This window comes from Polypterus senegalus, chromosome 14, assembly GCF_016835505.1.
Source record: "Polypterus senegalus isolate Bchr_013 chromosome 14, ASM1683550v1, whole genome shotgun sequence".
NCBI lineage: Eukaryota > Metazoa > Chordata > Cladistia > Polypteriformes > Polypteridae > Polypterus > Polypterus senegalus.
Window position 1 is genome coordinate 98,125,845 of NC_053167.1, and position 18,126 is coordinate 98,143,970.

Below are 18,126 nucleotides of genomic sequence, written 5' to 3' on the forward strand. Positions count from 1 at the left end.
AACTTTAGCGAAGTGGTTCAATTTACCACATTTTTTACACTGTCTTCCTTTAGCTGGACATTGACTTTTTCCACCGTGTGCTTTGTTTCCGCAGTAGCTGCACTTATGAATATGCTTGTATGCGTCAATCGCTTCATATTCTTTTGCTGCCTTCTCAATTGTGTAATGTCGTTTTTTGTTCAGCGCTCTTTGGAGCTCTTGCTTGTTGTCTGCGTACTGCGTTCACAGTCAGTTCACGTGAGCCGCTCGGAGTACATGCATCGGAGGTTTTCAGCTGTACTTGTGCTATCTCGTGTGATCTTGTAATGTCCACGGCTTTATTTAATGTTAGCTCAGACCCGGCACTTAAAAGTTTTTGTCGCACTTTCGCTGAGTTTGTGCCAAACACTATTCTATCCCTGACCATCTCATCTTCGTTTGCATAAACATAGTCCTTCACCAGCAATTTTAACTCCGTTACAAAGTGATCAAAAGTCTCGTTTATTCCCTGCGTCTTCTCATTAAACTTGTATCTCGCGAATATTGTATTCGTCTTAGGCATGACAAACCCCTCAAAATGGTTATAGTAAGTTTTTAGTACATTGGCTTCCTCCTGGGTGAGAGTTCATGTGTTAAAAATGTCTCTTCCTTTTTCCCCAGTCCACAGGAGCAGGTAGCTGCATTTCTCACTCTCGGCTTTTAAGAGAATCCCAGTCAATTTGTGGCGAGGTAACTCCAACAAAATCCATGACTGTCGTCTATTCTGACACCATCGGGGTATTTTCCGTACGTCGCTTAAATCATCCGAGATCAGATGCCTCATTGTGGATGAGTTAATGCCAGTGAAGCTCATCTGGGATAAGTCGGTTTTTCAAACGCAGCCGTGTAGTAGATTAGTCTAGCTGGATCTAATCTTCCGAGATGAATGCGCGCGCCCGTGCTGAGTGAAAAGCCCATATATATTGAGTCTATAAAACATGATCAGCAAATCTTTGATAGACTGCAACAAAATGATGAAAGAACGGGCGCATTTTTTCCACACAAGCTGTGCGTGTGTGTGTTACTCGAAGGATTTCAAGATTTAATATGCACAAGGGGAAACACTGCAAAAGCAGCCCAAACCAGAGAAGACGGCTGGCAAAAAGTACCCAACAGATTAAACGCGTTTGCATTGAACTTACTAAAAGCAGAGTTTCATTTCCTATGTGTCAGATTAATTATTATTTTATATGTCATAATTCCAGATCAAACGTGAGCACAAGGAGAACATGGGGACAGGTTAAAGTGAAGTGAATATACTTCAAACTAGTAAATATTGATATACAGTATAACTATTTAAAGAATTGTTGACATAAAGAATCATATATAATATAAAAAAACATTAATTTTAAAGATAATAAGAAGGCAGACAAGCAAAAAACAGGTGGAGGTCCACGCGGTCCAGACCTAACCCCTGCAGAAGAGTTGGCTCTGCAGCAAAATGCCCATCGCCCTGTTTCTGAGGGCATACTGTATATCATGTAAATCAGCAAATCACAATGTTGTGAAGAATATGGACATTTTACAGCCACCACTAGAGATTTTACAAAAATTGGCATGCTATTCCAGCAGTTTATACTGTTTAGATACTATGTTGAACAATATGTAATTTAAAAAAAAGAAAATATTTTGTAACAGTTTCACAAGTGAATGCCAGGGCAGGCACAGGTTATGTATATAGAGAGAAATCAAACAGCAGCAGGAACAGTCCTGAATATTCCAGGTGGTAGCATTTGCTGTAAATGTAGCACATGGCCCAGAAGGACAAGTGTCAGGAGCGCTCTCATAAACATGAGTGAGATACTTGTGATCTAGATGAATAAGGAAGTGTTCTTCCAGGATGTTAAGGGGCAAGTGACTTGGTGACAGGAGCAAAGAAACTTAGCTAGCAGACCAGGCAGTCAGATAAATTGCCTTGAAGACCTAGCTCTTTACGGGTAGCTGAAGGATTACTTATAGGTGTGTAGGAACACCAGTATTCACCAGACAGTTCTATTCTGGTGTTCCTGGAGCAAGAGAAGGCTTCCCGCCCCTGAAGAAATCCTAAACTTCCAGAAGTAGCACTGTGATTGCGTAAAGCCAACCAGAGGAAAGAGTGTGAGTAGAGTGGGGTGACTATTGCAGGAGAAAGAGAGACATGGGAGATAAGAAGTTTAGTGGGATGTTGAAGTCATTCAATTGGATAGACAGTATTCATGGCCAATTTATTTTATTATTATTATTATGTTTATCTTATTTTGAAAAAGCAGAACAATTACAATGACATACTACTCAATCAAACATGCAGCTAAACATAACAGATACAATTTACTACAAAATCAATTCAGAGAAAATAAAAGAAAAATATTTAATTAAGGTGCCATTTTTATTTAATTTGTATCTTTTGTGTGTTATCCTGAATGCAAACCAGCTGCTACAAGGGTCCATGGTATTATATTTGTAACAGAAAATCATACACAGCAATTTTATTTTTAAACTTGGAAATAATGTAGAAGGAAAATGACATTTATTGGTTTTAAATTATATTTACACTACCAAAATACCCACGCGCAGAGCGAGAAGTAGTATGTTAAAGAAGTTATGAAAAAGAAAAGCAAACATTTTAAAAATAACATAACATGATTGTCAATGTAATTGTTTTGTGACTGTTATGAGTGTTGCTGTCATCAAGGATTTGATTATCATTATTTCTTTCAATCAGGTTCGTATTTGAGGATGTGTTGTGTTCAAGTTACATTCCATGTTTGTCAACCGTTGTAAAGATAACAGGTTTCATTCATCAAAGTGATCACAACCCAAATCGGTACTCATGAATCTAAGATGTTTAACAGGCATTCCCGGTATTAAGTTGTGGATTTGCCTGTGAATATTTAGCGGTAGCGTGTCTATGAACTTAATTTAAACTTAAGCTTTACACCTTGCTTTCCTATTGATATGTCTACAAAGGCTTGGTCAGCGTCAGAGGGTTGTTCCTTTCTTACTGCATCAATAAACAGCTCATCTTCCTCTTTATTTGAGACATCACACACTGCATGCACGGGTTTACCTTTCCCAGTCCTGCAAACTTTAGCGAAGTGGTTCAATTTACCACATTTTTTACACTGTCTTCCTTTAGCTGGACATTGACTTTTTCCACCGTGTGCTTTGTTTCCGCAGTAGCTGCACTTATGAATATGCTTGTATGCGTCAATCGCTTCATATTCTTTTGCTGCCTTCTCAATTGTGTAATGCGTTTTTGTTCAGCTCTTTGGAGCTCTTGCTTGTTGTCTGCATCGCGCTCACAGTCAGTTCACGTGAGCCGCTCGGAGTACATGCATCGGAGGTTCTCAGCTGTGCTTGTGCTGTCTCAGGCGATCTTTAAGGTCCACGGCTTTATTTAATGTTAGCTCAGACCCGGCACTTAAAAGTTTTTGTCGCACTTTCGCTGAGTTTGTGCCAAACACTATTCTATCCCTGACCATCTCATCTTCGTTTGCATAAACATAGTCCTTCACCAGCAATTTTAACTCCGTTACAAAGTGATCAAAAGTCTCGTTTATTCCCTGCGTCTTCTCATTAAACTTGTATCTCGCGAATATTGTATTCGTCTTAGGCATGACAAACCCCTCAAAACGGTAATAGTAAGTTTTTAGTACATTGGCTTCCTCCTGGGTGAGAGTCCATGTGTTAAAAATGTCTCTTCCTTTTCCCAGTCCACAGGAGCAGGTAGCTGCATTTCTCACTCTCGGCTTTTAAGAGAATCCCAGTCAATTTGTGGCGAGGTAACTCCAACAAAATCCATGACTGTCGTCTATTCTGACACCATCGGGGTATTTTCCGTACGTCGCTTAAATCATCCGAGATCAGATGCCTCATTGTGGATGAGTTAATGCCAGTGAAGCTCATCTGGGATAAGTCGGTTTTTCAAACGCAGCCGTGTAGTAGATTAGTCTAGCTGGATCTAATCTTCCGAGATGAATGCGCCCGTGCTGAGTGAAAAGTATATATATTGAGTCTAGAAAACATGATCAGCAAATCTTTGATAGACTGCAACAAAATGATGAAAGAACGGGCGCATTTTTTCCACACAAGCTGTGCGTGTGTGTGTTACTCGAAGGATTTCAAGATTTAATATGCACAAGGGGAAACACTGCAAAAGCAGCCCAAACCAGAGAAGACGGCTGGCAAAAAGTACCCAACAGATTAAACGCGTTTGCATTGAACTTACTAAAAGCAGAGTTTCATTTCCTATGTGTCAGATTAATTATTATTTTATATGTCATAATTCCAGATCAAACGTGAGCACAAGGAGAACATGGGGACAGGTTAAAGTGAAGTGAATATACTTCAAACTAGTAAATATTGATATACAGTATAACTATTTAAAGAATTGTTGACATAAAGAATCATATATAATATAAAAAAACATTAATTTTAAAGATAATAAGAAGGCAGACAAGCAAAAAACAGGTGGAGGTCCACGCGGTCCAGACCTAACCCCTGCAGAAGAGTTGGCTCTGCAGCAAAATGCCCATCGCCCTGTTTCTGAGGGCATTCCAGTGGGAAGATCCTCCTCAGAACCAGTGGTAGGATGCAGTGGTCACTTCATTTCAGGTAAAGGATGGTCATTGCATATATTTGTCCTCAATGTGTGCTATAGGTAGGTTCCATATAGCCCTCTTTTTTGTTGGGTCAGTTGCAGTGAATTTCATATCCCTAGAACTTTTGTCTGACCAACGAGATATTGACGGAGGTCAAATATTTGATGAAGACACTGTGTCTGATCATTCATCAGGAGGAGAGTTACATTTTCCAAATAATGTTTGATCAAACTCCACTCTGATCAGTTCCATGTGTCCCAATCACATTTGGAAATCCTGGGTAATGAGAATGTTAGGCAGATTGTGATGGTGTTTTTGCCTGTGTACCTGCAATGGCATGAAACGCCTCTTTTATTGTCTGCACATGCAGGTGTCCAAGAAACACTATGAAAACCCGAAGGAAATATTTCAGAGACAAACAGACTTTACGAATTGCCTGGCAAACTGCACTTTTAGACAGATTTTCCGCATAGCCTACGGTATATAAAGTGCCGCTTGCAAAAAACCTCAAAGCAATGCATACTGTCTGTGTAGTTGTGAGATCCCGACTTCGCCAAGTTTGACTTCGAATATAAGGTGCTAATAAATCTTTAAGGTACAATATTCCCACCGGCTAAAGCGGTATCTTTCGAAAATAATTTCATCCGGGAACAATAAAGGGTCTTGCCGATTGTGCAAAACCCTCTCTATATGAAATTCTCTTCTTATAATTTGTGTACCGATAGCAATTGGTCACTCATTCATGAACGGGGAAGCTATGACTGAATGAATTCCATGTACGGACACTGATTAAGTGTGTAAGATAATCCTTGTTTACATAGAACAAACCTGCGCTTTGCAGGTTTGAGGATTTGGATGTGCTGCTATGACAACACATCCAGCAAGAGTTTCAAAAAACCGACAGATCCAGGATCAGGCCAAATTGTCAACAATTACATCCGGCTAAACGAGTAATCCACGTACGAAAAATACCCCCCTGGTCTTGTTTTCACAAATTGTTTAGCGGCAGCATGTCTTTTGGATTGCTGCTAATGGACGACCTTATATGGGCAGGCACTCAATTACGTGGGAGGCGTAGGTATGGGGGATGCAATACAGGCAGGCAGCAAACTACATGGGAGGCGTGGTGATGGGGGACGCAACTCCGCCTCACACGGCGACCGAGCTGCAGGCTATGGCCGTATATACGTACGTAAGTAGGATTCAGTTATGACCGTTACGCGTAGAATTTTGAAATGAAACCTGCTTAACTTTTGTAAGTAAGTTGTAAGGAATGAGCCTGCCAAATTTCAGCCTTCTACCTACATGGGAAGTTGGAGAATTAGTGATGAGTTAGTCAGTCAGTCATTGAGGGCTTTGCCTTTTATTAGTATACAGTAGATAACACAGCATTGTACACTGGTTAATTTTATCTAGATCATGGGTATCGAACCCTGGGCCTGAAGGACGGCAGTGGCTGCAGATTTTCATTCTAACCATCTTCTTCATTAGTGACCAGTTTTTGCTGATAATTAACTTCTTTTGCTTTAGTTTTAATTAACTTGACTAAGGCCCCTTAGTTGTCTGTTTTTTTAATTAGCAGTCAAACAATAATGAGACACAAAACAAGCCGCCACATGACCTGTGCCTGTCACACAATATCTGAAAATAAAGAAAAGTGAAGGTTTCAGTAAAGTTGATCTCTCAGGTCACTAAAACATTTTGACGAACAGAAAATCAACAGTTTTTGAAATGTCTGCTGTGGCAAAATAAGAGCAGCAACAGGCCACAGAATTAAATAACGGGCTTAATTAACAGCAAGAATCAGCTTCTCATTAATAGATTGGTTGGAGTTTGAAATCCCAGTTTAGCTGCTCATCTGTTGGCTCGTTTTACATCTCATTTCTGTTTGGCTGTCATTTCACAAAGAAACAAATCAATTCAGAGGACTGAAGCCTTAAAAACAGGGCTATTAAAATGAAGGGAAAATGACGTAATTAGCTGTGAAAACTGGTCAATGATTAGGAAAAGGTTTAGAATGAAAACCTGCATCCACTGCGGCCCTCCAGGCCTGGGGCCTCATGTATAAATGGTGCGACGCACAGAAACGCTATGAAGAACTTTTCCACGCTCAAATCGCGATGTATAAAACCTACACTTGGCGAAAGCCACGACTTTTCCACGGTACCTCATACCTTGTCGACGCAAGTTCTCCGCTCGGTTTTGCAGACTGGCGGCACCCAGCGCCAAAGCAGTCACTGTTCCTGTGTGGTTACACCTTATTTTCCTCTTTATAAATACACGAAACTAACCGCATATTGTTTATTAGTGTAATGCATTGATTGTAATTAACTTGTAACAATATAATGGTAGAGGGAACAGCCATAGTATTCCAAATACCATAACTGCTTTAGCGTTGTTACTCTCACTTCTTCTTCTTCTTCTTCTTTCAGCTCCTCTTGTTAGGAGTTGCCACAGCGGATCATCTTTTTCAATATTTCTCTCACTGCACCACTCAGAGTATTTATATCATCTGAGTGTGAATCACAGCAGCAGCTGATCGGAAAGGGAATTATCGGTATACAGCTTCAAGGACACGCTTTCAGCCACTGCAAAATGTTTTAAAGCCTTTCCTGTACGGACCTCATGTTCAGAAACAGAAACGATATCATTTATAAGGTGAAATTCAGCAAAATATGTTTATTAAATTATACAGATAAAACTTTAACTTCATTTAAATAATCTATATTCTTCACTGGGAGTGTCGTTATGATAGAATAATTAAACATGTACTACGAAGATATTTCAATGTTCTTTAAACAAATCAATTCAGAGGACTGAAGCCTTGGGGAAAGAAAAAACAGGGCTATTAAAATGAAGGAAAATGACGTAATTAGCTGTGAAAACTGCCCAGTCAATGATTAGGCAATAAATTATTTCAAAGGTTTAGAATGAAAACCTGCATCCACTGCGGCCCTCCAGGCCTGGAGTTTGACACCCATGTTCTAGATGGTATTCTTTGTTTCCTAGTAGGCTCCAACATCCTGCATCCCTTAACTGGATTAAACTAGTTTGAGAATGCTATGCCAAAGAGAACATTATCATTTAGCATAGAGATACAAACCAAACTTGGGTTAATTGTAGACTTCATGCTAAAATAAATACAAGAGATGAAGATATTGATGCTTTCCTAATTTAACAAACCTAAACCACTAAATGACTGAACATTGATACTGAACATTGATCACTGTTTAGATGTCATTTTCAAACTGCTGCATTTATGTAGTTAGTCATGTACACTGCTAATTATCATATTGTTTAATACACATCTTGATTATCTAAATAGACTCCATAAAGAAAGCTGTTGAAATGCAGTTTGAGAGGCAAGAAAACATAGGCTGTTATCATTAGAAAATTTATAGATCAACCTTATTCAGGATTGACTTTAAAATTCTGTTTATGGTTTATAAAGCCTTAAATAATCTGCCCCATCTTATATATCGGAATGTCTGACACCTTATATTCCAAATCGTAACCTCAGATCCTCAAATGAGTGTCTCCTTAGAATTCCAAGAACAAAACTTAAAAGAAGTGGTGAGGCGGCCTTCTGCTGTTATGCACCTAAAATCTGGAATAGCCTGCCAATAGGAATTCGCCAGGCTGATACAGTAGAGCACTTTAAAACACTGCTGAAAACACATTACTTTAACATGGCCTTTTCATAACTTCACTTTAACTTAATCCTGATACTCTGTATGTTCAATTCATCATAATAACTATTCATGGTGGCTCTAAAATCCGTACTGACCCCAACTCTCTCTTCTGTTTCTTTTTCCAGTTTCTTTGTGGCACCTACTCAAAGCATCATGATGCTCCAACAATGAGGGATGGATTAAAAGCCAGAAGTCTACGTGACCATCATCATCAAGTCCTTCCGTGAGAACCCTAAATCCAAAGAGGACTGTTTCATTTATGTGAGGTAGAATGCCCAGAGGGGACTGGGCAGTCTAATGGTCTGGAATCCCTACAGATTTTATATTTTTCTCCAGTCGTCTGGAGTTTTATTGACTTATTTTATTTTCTTACTGTGTCTTTTATTTTTCTGTTCTTCATTATGTAAAGCACTTTGAGCTACTTTTTGTATGAAAATGTGCTATATAAATAAATGTTGTTGTTGTTGTTATGGAAAATGTTATTTTTTTGTGAATTAAAGCACATTTATACGTTTTCAGGATTTTCCTTTCGGTTAATGCAGCAACCTCTGAATCAAATAAAACATCCTGACTATAAATGCCACCCTGTCACAAGTTCTACTCATGAATATTCACTCATAACAGCCCAGTTTACAGACATAAATTGAACTAATATGTGTACTGGGATGAGGGAGGGAAGTGTAAACTGCTGGGGCAAGCAACCATAGGAAGAGTGTATATATTCCATATGGACAACCTAGATTGCAATGAAGCTGGGATACCATAACATGTAAACCTGTAGTCAACTTCCCACTAAGTGTATTGCAGTGTAAGAATTGTTTTTTTATTATTATTAAAGAAGACTTGCAATATATAACTAGTGTGTTTTATTTAAATAAGATGTAGCTTTGAACTGAATAAACTGTGACCAAGACTATGGGAACAAGGGCAGGAGATTTAGCTCAACAATGATATCATACTGTCTGGGACAGCTGTTGAGGCCAGAACCAGGTGAATGAAGACTCTGTTCTAGAGGCTAGTGAGAAAGATAAAAGTTTCAGAAGTTCAGGCTAAGTTTGAGATAACTATAGAAAAGGGGTCCATTAGATCTGTCGTTTGACCAACCAGCTAAACAAATTGACAGAAATAAATTATGTATTTTAACACACTACTGAATTCAGGGATGCAAATAATCATGTTAATACAGCAAGCTCTGGGAGAAATATGCAAATATAAAGCAAACATTTGGAAAAAGTGTTATTTGTTAGAATATTTTATGTTTAACATCCAACAAACTAACCAGTGTGCTTGCTTGTAAGAAAAGTGTGACATGGGTGCATTTGCAGACTTGTAATTTAACGTGTACTTCATAATTAGCCTAAGATAACTTTATGCTAACAGAAGAGCATAGTATTTACCAAGGGTAAATTCTAAATTGTCATGTTTTGGATAATTATACTTACTAAAAATAGCCATCAAAATATGGTGTAACAGAAAGCACCTATTGGTGCGAAACAGATATATATTCCGCTATGGAGAGAGAGAGACATACGTGAGTCACACAACATGCCTGCTTTCAAAATGGGGAAATGACACACATTTTTAATATGAGAACACAGTGTCTGCAATGAAAAGGCAAGTTCTGAAGATGAAATGGAAACATGCTAAGGATAAAAGCGCATAACCAGCTAAGAAACAGAGCCTGCTTCTTCATGATGCATCTTAAGGAACATCTTAGTTTGAAGAACGGATGCTTCAAATTACAGAAACATCTCTCTCCTGGTTATACTAAAGCAAAACTTGTTGTACAGACACTGATTTTTGATTCGTTAAGGTTGTAGTTTAGTATTTTAATTTTTGGTTTCTCTGTACATAAGTAATGATTAAACTCTGGATATTTTCTCACTGAAATGTACCTTTTTAATGACATAATTTCCCCCAGTGTGCTTGCTTAAGTGATTGGTCATTTGTTTAGCTATTTCAAAGGTTGTAATCTGGCCTTTTTGGAGTATGTATTTTATGTTGTGTTCTATTAGAAATGTGCAGCTCTTTCAGGGGTAATAGTGAAAGAGTTGAAGGATATATGAATATCTCTGGAACCAGCTAAGGTATTATGAAGCTGAGGTTGCAGTCTTAATTGGGGTGTTTGATATGAGCCGCCCTTTCACAGGCAGTTTATCTGGTAAGACCCAACAGGATCACAGCTCTTGAATCATCTCCTGGCCTTGACTAGGGTATTCTGAAGTGTAGCCCTTTCAGGGGTAGGGCCTAGATGCAGCCATCTCTTGACCCCCTAAAGGTATTCTTGCCTTGCTCTGTTTTGAAGATGAGGTTGCAAGCCATTGTTTGATCTGATGTGTGTGCTTGAGATATCAGTGATGAGCAGATGTCACATAAATAAGTGATAGATAGATAGATAGATAGATAGATAGATAGATAGATGGAAAGATACTTTATTAATTACAAGGGAAATTCACACATGCAGCAGCATACTGATAAAAACAATATTAATTAAAGAGTGATAAAGATGCAGTGCAAGTTCAAAATGCAAGGTGGAGAGTGTGAGGCAGGTATAACAGACTATAATCTTGTGTAGTGTTAACGTTTAACCCCTGGTGGAATTGAAGAGTCGATAGTGTGGGGAGGAACGATCTCCTCAGTCTGTCAGTGGAGAGGACAGTGACAGCAATCTGTCGCTGAAGCGGCTCCTCTCTCTGGAGATGGTACAGTTCAGTGGAGGCAGTGGATTCTCCATGATTGACAGGAGCCTGCTCAGCGCCCGTCGCTGTGGGGTGTACATGTAAATCTAGGCTAATAATTTTGATAATTACAGAGTTATCTTGTCCAGCAATGTAAACAGATCCTTACAGGTTAAAGTGGTTTTTTTGGGCCCTTCTCCACAGCAAAACACCAAGTAAAATTAAGGTTTTTTTTTTAAACATTTAAACACTTTTTTTGAGATCAGAAATCAGTTTTGTGTTTTGTTTTTTTTCAATGTTGACAGTAACAGTAGCGTAGCTTGGGGGGGAGGGGCGCAGGGGCGGTCCGCCCCGGGCGGCACATTTTGAGGGCGCCGTTATTGGCCACAAGGCTCATTACAATTCGTGTGTAAGCAGCAGGGTTCGGAAAAATATCAGTCATGAATGAAAAAAGTAAAATTTTCAGAATTTTTACCCATAAATGCTTCAAAAATAATTTTCAGACTGTCCTTCTGTGACATCAGATACAGCAGTTGAAATTTATGAGGCAATAACAAAAATAAACATAAACATCACACCGATAATAATTTCTAGAAAGATAAACAACTAATTTTCAATTTATAATTTCATTTTGTTATCAATCCAAATGCGTTCCTGCTCTGCACAGAAAACATCCCCACCTATCACTTGTACACAACGCTGGTTCTGGTTTTCGCCGCGTAATTATATTAAACTAATAATTTGCACACGGCTTATTAGTGCGTCTATACTATATTCTTGTCTAGTTGATGCTTATAAATAATTATATGTGAAAAAATATTGCTGTTTCTCTATATATATATATATGAATAAATCTATACAAACTGAGAGGCGGAGTGGTGGCTCTGAGGCTAGCGATTTGCACTGGGAATCAGAAGGTTGCTAGGTTGAATCCCGTAAATACTAAGGGGCTCTGCTCTGTTGGGCCCTTGAGCAAGACCCTTAATCAGCAATTGCTGAGCGCTTTGAGTAGTGAGAAAAGCGCTATATAAATGCAAAGAATTATTAAAATGTATCTTAATTTTTCTCTATACATTATTTTAATTTTCTAATTAAATAGGTTAACATATGCAAATATGTTGGATGGCGGCAAATTGAAGCCCCGCCCCGAGCGGCACGAACTCTAGCTACGGCACTGGACAGTAATGTAATGTAAGTGATATATGGAATTGAAAGATTATGTGTAAAATTATTGTTTATTTTTAGTAACTGATCTTAAATACATAAAACAATATATTGCTCATCAAATAATTTTCACTGTAACCTCCTTGACCATAGAAGTACTGTAGTAGAAATCTTTCTTCCCCGTCTTACATGCTATTATTGATTTCTCTTCATTCTGTTCTGTAGTCGGTGCCCCCAACATTGGACAAGTGGCTCAATTAGACATAGTTACTAGTCATTGACATTCCCTCATGAAGTAGTTGTATCCTTTATTAAGTTTAATTTGTCTTTATCATCTCATGATTTTATTTATTTTTCTCCATTAAAAAAGTATATCATTACTACTTAAGGCTTTATAATATACAGGGTGGCGCAGGTAAACAGGAAATTTTCAATTGACGTTAAGTGCACGAATAAACGTATTACAAAACGCATTTAATGATAAAATGTATTGTACAGGATATGCAATTAATGATGGTAATCAATATTCATTTTATGTTTTGTAGAAACCATCATAAAAGTGTTGTCCATTTCTCAGTACACATTCTGACAGCCTGTTGTGGAAATTCTGCATTGCTCGATGTAAAGCGTCAAGAGGAATGCCAATTATTTCCTCTTCCGTCCTCCTTTTTAGTTCAACAATGGTTGTAGTGTAGGACATGTGCGGTACACTTGGCTTTGAAGATGTCCCCACATCAAAAAAATCACAAACTGTGAGATCTGGGGATCTCGGAGGCCATGGAATGTCACCGTTGCGTGAAATGACGCGCCTTCCGAAAAATCGTCAAATTGCTGCCATCGATTGTTGGGCAGTATGCGAAGTGGCTCCATCTCGGAACTTCTTCTTTATGGTTGAACCTGTTTCTTCGAAATTACGCACCCATGTTGTAATCGCATGAGCAGACGGGGCACGATCGTGACGTCCTAACTGGTAATGACGCCAAAATTCCCTTTGCGCAGCAGTCACACTATCATAAGGTGACCATCCGTCCCCGTTTTCCGGGGACAGTCCCCGTTTTCGAACAACTGTCCCACTCAGAAACATATCCTCGTTTTGTCCACGATTTAAGATTTCGTCCCCGGTTTCAGTTCACTTTTTTGAATGTATCTCATCACCAGGATAATTTGAACTCGGCGCGCATGCGCGGTGTTTTGACGGCGGTTATGCTTTACCGCATCTGACTTTGGCGAGAAATCACGTGATAAGCTTTCGCTTTGCATGTAGTCTAGTAGACTAAGTCTACGCTCCCCTAGCCCCCATGTCCCCGGATTGGACCAAAAATTCTGGTCACCTTAACTATCACCATTATTATAAAAAGGCTTTTACCCCGAACGTTCGTTGCGCACCACTCCAGTGCTCCTTTATAACTAATGACAAGGGGTTCTAAACGAGGTTGCATTGGTCACAAACAACTGCCGACGCCCCAGGGTCGCCAACACCTAGTTCCAAAATGTCCCGTTTTCCTACGCCACCGTGTAGTATAGTTTGTTTGCAGTGATTTTGTATGTAATAATGCTTTGCGGGGCGGCACGGTGGCGCAGTGGTAGCGCTGCTGCCTCGCAGTAAGGAAATCCAGGTTCGATTCACGGGTCCTCCCTGCGTGGAGTTTGCATGTTCTCCCCGTGTCTGCGTGGGTTTCCTCCCACAGTCCAAAGACATGCAAGTTAGGTGGATTGGCGATTCTAAATTGGCCCTAGCTTGGTGTTTGTGTGTGATCTGCGGTGGGTTGGCACCTGCCCAGGATAGGTTCCTGCCTTGTGCCCTATGTTGGCTGGGATTGGCTCAAGTAGACCCCTGTGTTTGGATTCAGCTGGATGGATAATGCTTTGCACATACTCAGTATTTTATATGCAAGTGAATACATCCTGTGTGTCCAGCTTACTGCTACTCTGAATTTGTCAAGAAGGCAAGAAAATGGATGAATAAAGGATGGAAAGATTATATCCTGGTCAATATGTACACTAATACAATACTGCAGTTCAAAGCATCACTTCAGGTGAAAGCTGATTGTGTTTCATAAAGCACTAATAAGAGTTTTCTGGTTAATAATCAGATAGAAGAAGCTAAATTACATGTAAAGTCTTAAGAAACCTCTCTCCCTTAATAATCAAAGAAACAGATTTGGGGGTGACCAATCATTTGTATTTGTCCCATTCTTCTTGCAAACAAGTCTTAAAGTAAGGGGTCTTCATTGTTGTATTTGCATTTCAAAATGCACCACACATTCTCAATCAACGTTAGGTCAGGACTGTGGGCAGGTCAGTGGAACACCTGCACCCTCTTTTTATGCAGCCATGCCTTTGTTATACTGTATGTGCAAAATGTATTTTTGCATTGTCTTTCGATGAAATGTGTATGGCTGTCCATAGAAGACATGTTGTCTTGACTGAAGCATATATTGCTCTAAAACCTGTATGTACTTTCCGGCATTAATTGTACTTTCACAGAAGTGCACCCTTGCCCAAGGCATTGACAAAACTCCATACTACCACAGATGCTGACTTTTGGACTTCCAGCTGGCAACTGTCCAAACTGTCCTTTTCTTCTTTGGTCCGAGGACACAACATGCACTTTTTGCAAAAAAGACCTGAAATATTCATTCGTCCAGCCACAATACATGTTTCCCCTGTGTGATTGTCCTTCCCAGTTGCCTTAGAGCAGAGAGAAGTCAAAGCGCTTCTGGACTCTTTTAACATACAGCTTCCTTTTTGCACACCACAGTTGTAAGTGCCATTTTTGTTACCTGATAAAGGTTTGCCAAACTATTCCTGAGCCCATGTGGTTAGATCACTTACTGATTGAATGATGGTTCTTGATGCAGTACTATGCGAGGATGCACTGAAATTTATCTGGATTCTTTGAATATTTTAATTACATTATGTACTTCTGAGGGTGAAATACCCATATCCTTTCTGACCTGTCTTTGAGAAACATTGATTTTAAAAGTTGGAATGATTTTGCTGACACGTTTGTAGAAATATTGGTGCTCCTCTGCCCATCTTTGTTCCTAAAGGTCTAGGCCTTTCCAGGATGTAACTTTTATACCAAAGCATGATTACAATCACCTGCTGAACATCATCTGTTTCCATTCACATCATTCATTTTTTAAACTTATTATTGGTCCTAAATTACCATGTCTCAACTTTTTTTTGGAATGTGTTGTAGGTCCTTAATGGCAAGATGGATGAACATTTCCAAAAAAAAATTAAGTTGACCAGACTAAACATTAAATATCTTGTCTTTATACCATTGGTGATGGATTACAAGTTAAAGTGATTTTTGAAATCACTTTACATACTGTCCCAACTTTTTCCAAGTTGAGGTTGTAAATGAAAATTGGATATTTCTCTTAAGTATGGATATTTCTCAGGGTAAGATGATTTTGTGTGAACCGTTCCAGGAAATTATATTAATTTAGACTAGGGAGCTTTGCCCCCTCCCGGGGAGCACTACGTGCCAGCCACTTCATGCCTCTTCCGCTCGCGTTGTGAGGAGGGGAGCGCTAAGGAGATGCGGTCGCTCTTCCGAAAACCCCCTCTTAAATCGTGATACAATGGGAAACAAATGCGTTGTTTTTTACCTCCTCTTTGCTCAATCAGCTGCTGGATTGCTGCTGCTGTGCTGCGTGATCTGCATGTCGTGCAGCGCTTTGAACATTTAAAAGCCTGTACAGCAGCTGTACTTTTGTCTCACTGCCTTGTCTCGTGAGACGTTAAAGTGCCTCTGAGAAAATCACGTCTCATCTCCTTCCAAGCCTTCCAAGATTTTTTTTTTATAATAGAGATATGTACAAATTAAATCAGGAAGACTAAGTTTGAAAGTTCATCATCTAAGGCACTAACATGCAACATTCTCATCAGTAGCGTTCCTTTCTTTGTACTGATTGTAGGTGGGACAGGCTCTCTGCAGCCCTGAGCAAAATAACTAGCTTATTAATTTGAACTTGCTAAGTAGGGTGCCATGCTATGGTTGTGCATGGGAATTTATTAGCATTATACTGGTATTATATTTCTCAGTATATTACCAATCTCCAGTCATACAGAATTATACTTTAAAAAATCTCAACTTAATTATGTTTTCTGTCCATTAGACGTTGTTAAGTTTTCATGAAGTGACAACAGTGTTCCTACTACTTCAGCAATTTATCCTGTTCAATAATTTCTGACATATTGATACATAGTATGACTTTAACTGTATCTATGTAATTGAAAAAAGTATCAAGTCTACTCCAAGGTCCTCTCATACCACCTCATTGCATTCTGTCATCCCGTCATGCAGAGTAAGCCCACCAAGCTTGTATAGGAGTCTTATTTTAGCAGCTTGTCACTTCTGACACTTGTACTCATAATTTCATTGTTCTGGTCACAGGTGAGAATGGAGATATCTGAGAACTGAGCCCCTCCTTCAGTGCCTCAATCTGGTACAATGTCACCTCAGTTTAGCAATTCCCTATTCAATGTCGCCATCACGTTTATGTTTCACTCATGAATAAGACCCTAAAATAACTGAGTTCCTTCTGTTGAGGCAACTGATCTCCCCAAGCCACTGTTTTGTGGGACCGAACAAGCATAACTAGTATAGGACTCCCTTTAGCTATTGTCTGGAATGATATTAGTGACGTCCCATCAGTTTCAGCATTTAAATCAAGGATAGAGACTCATTGATTTAGCTTAGAATATTCTTGTTAGAGCTACCTCTGAGGTTGATATTGTTTTCTTATATTGCTTTTTAATTAAAATAATAGAAAACACTTAATAATAGCAAAACAAAATAATTTTCTTTTACTTCTAGCTACCTGAGGTGGCACTTGGTCCTTGGAGTGGATTCATTGTCACATATTTTGGACTTACTATATTTTTGGTTGTCTTCTGTTCAAATGAACGTTTTGTTGTTTGAATACATAATTATATTTTTAGAATGTGTAAGACATAATACAGATGGAATTTAGACTTAAAATGTATGTACATCCTTTCTGGTTTCCTTATATATTGCATATTTTGAATACTGAATGTTTTCAGGTATTCAGCCAAAGGTGAGTATTAGATAAGTGAACAAATAACACATTTTTTTAAAACTTATTCTATTTATTTAAAGATCAAAATTATCCAGTGACAATGTATGAAAAAGTAATTTATCGCTAATTAAATAAGACCAATTAAAGAATTAAAGTCCGCAGATTGAACAAAATAGGCTTAATTACAACCAGCCCTGCTAAATTTACTTTGACACTTAGCATTAGAGTCAAGCTGAAAGAACGAAGATTCAGCTGGCCCACAATGCATCAATCAAATGAAATTCCTGAAGAGGTCAGAAGAAAGTGTTTTGTATCAGTATGGAAAGACCCACAAAGATTGGAAAGCATTACTAACCAAGAAGAACATAAATGCTTTTCTCTCAATTGTCAGGAAGCACCTGAAAAAAACATTTATTTGTTTACTTGGATTTTCTTTCAGTGTCAAATTTGCCATTACAGAGAAGATGGGGAACAGGAAAATAATTTTTTTCACAATGTAGGTAAATAAATATGTTTTAGTGTGTATTGCATAATATTTCTGTATTTGTTTCAAAATTATACATTGTGTTTATATTGCATTTTTTCAAACTCTATTGCAAATTTTTAATAGCATACTGAGCTCATAAGTGAAAGTATGCTCAACAAGAAGAAACTGAAACTAGAAGATTATAACCTCGGATTTAGAGGCACAAATACTCATCTGACCGCATTACAATCAGTCTTGAACTATTCTAAAGTACAGTACATTGGAGATCACAGGCCAAGAGATCAACATCTTTTGCAAAATGCAGAGATCCAAACCATCAGTTCTCAGACTGAATGTTGTAAGTGACTATGATAGGAGAGCATGGCTTCTGACAACGTTAGTCTAAGAATAACTGCAACATGGAGCCTCCACCATGACAGGTTCGCAATGCATCCCAGTAGCAGACAACTTGTA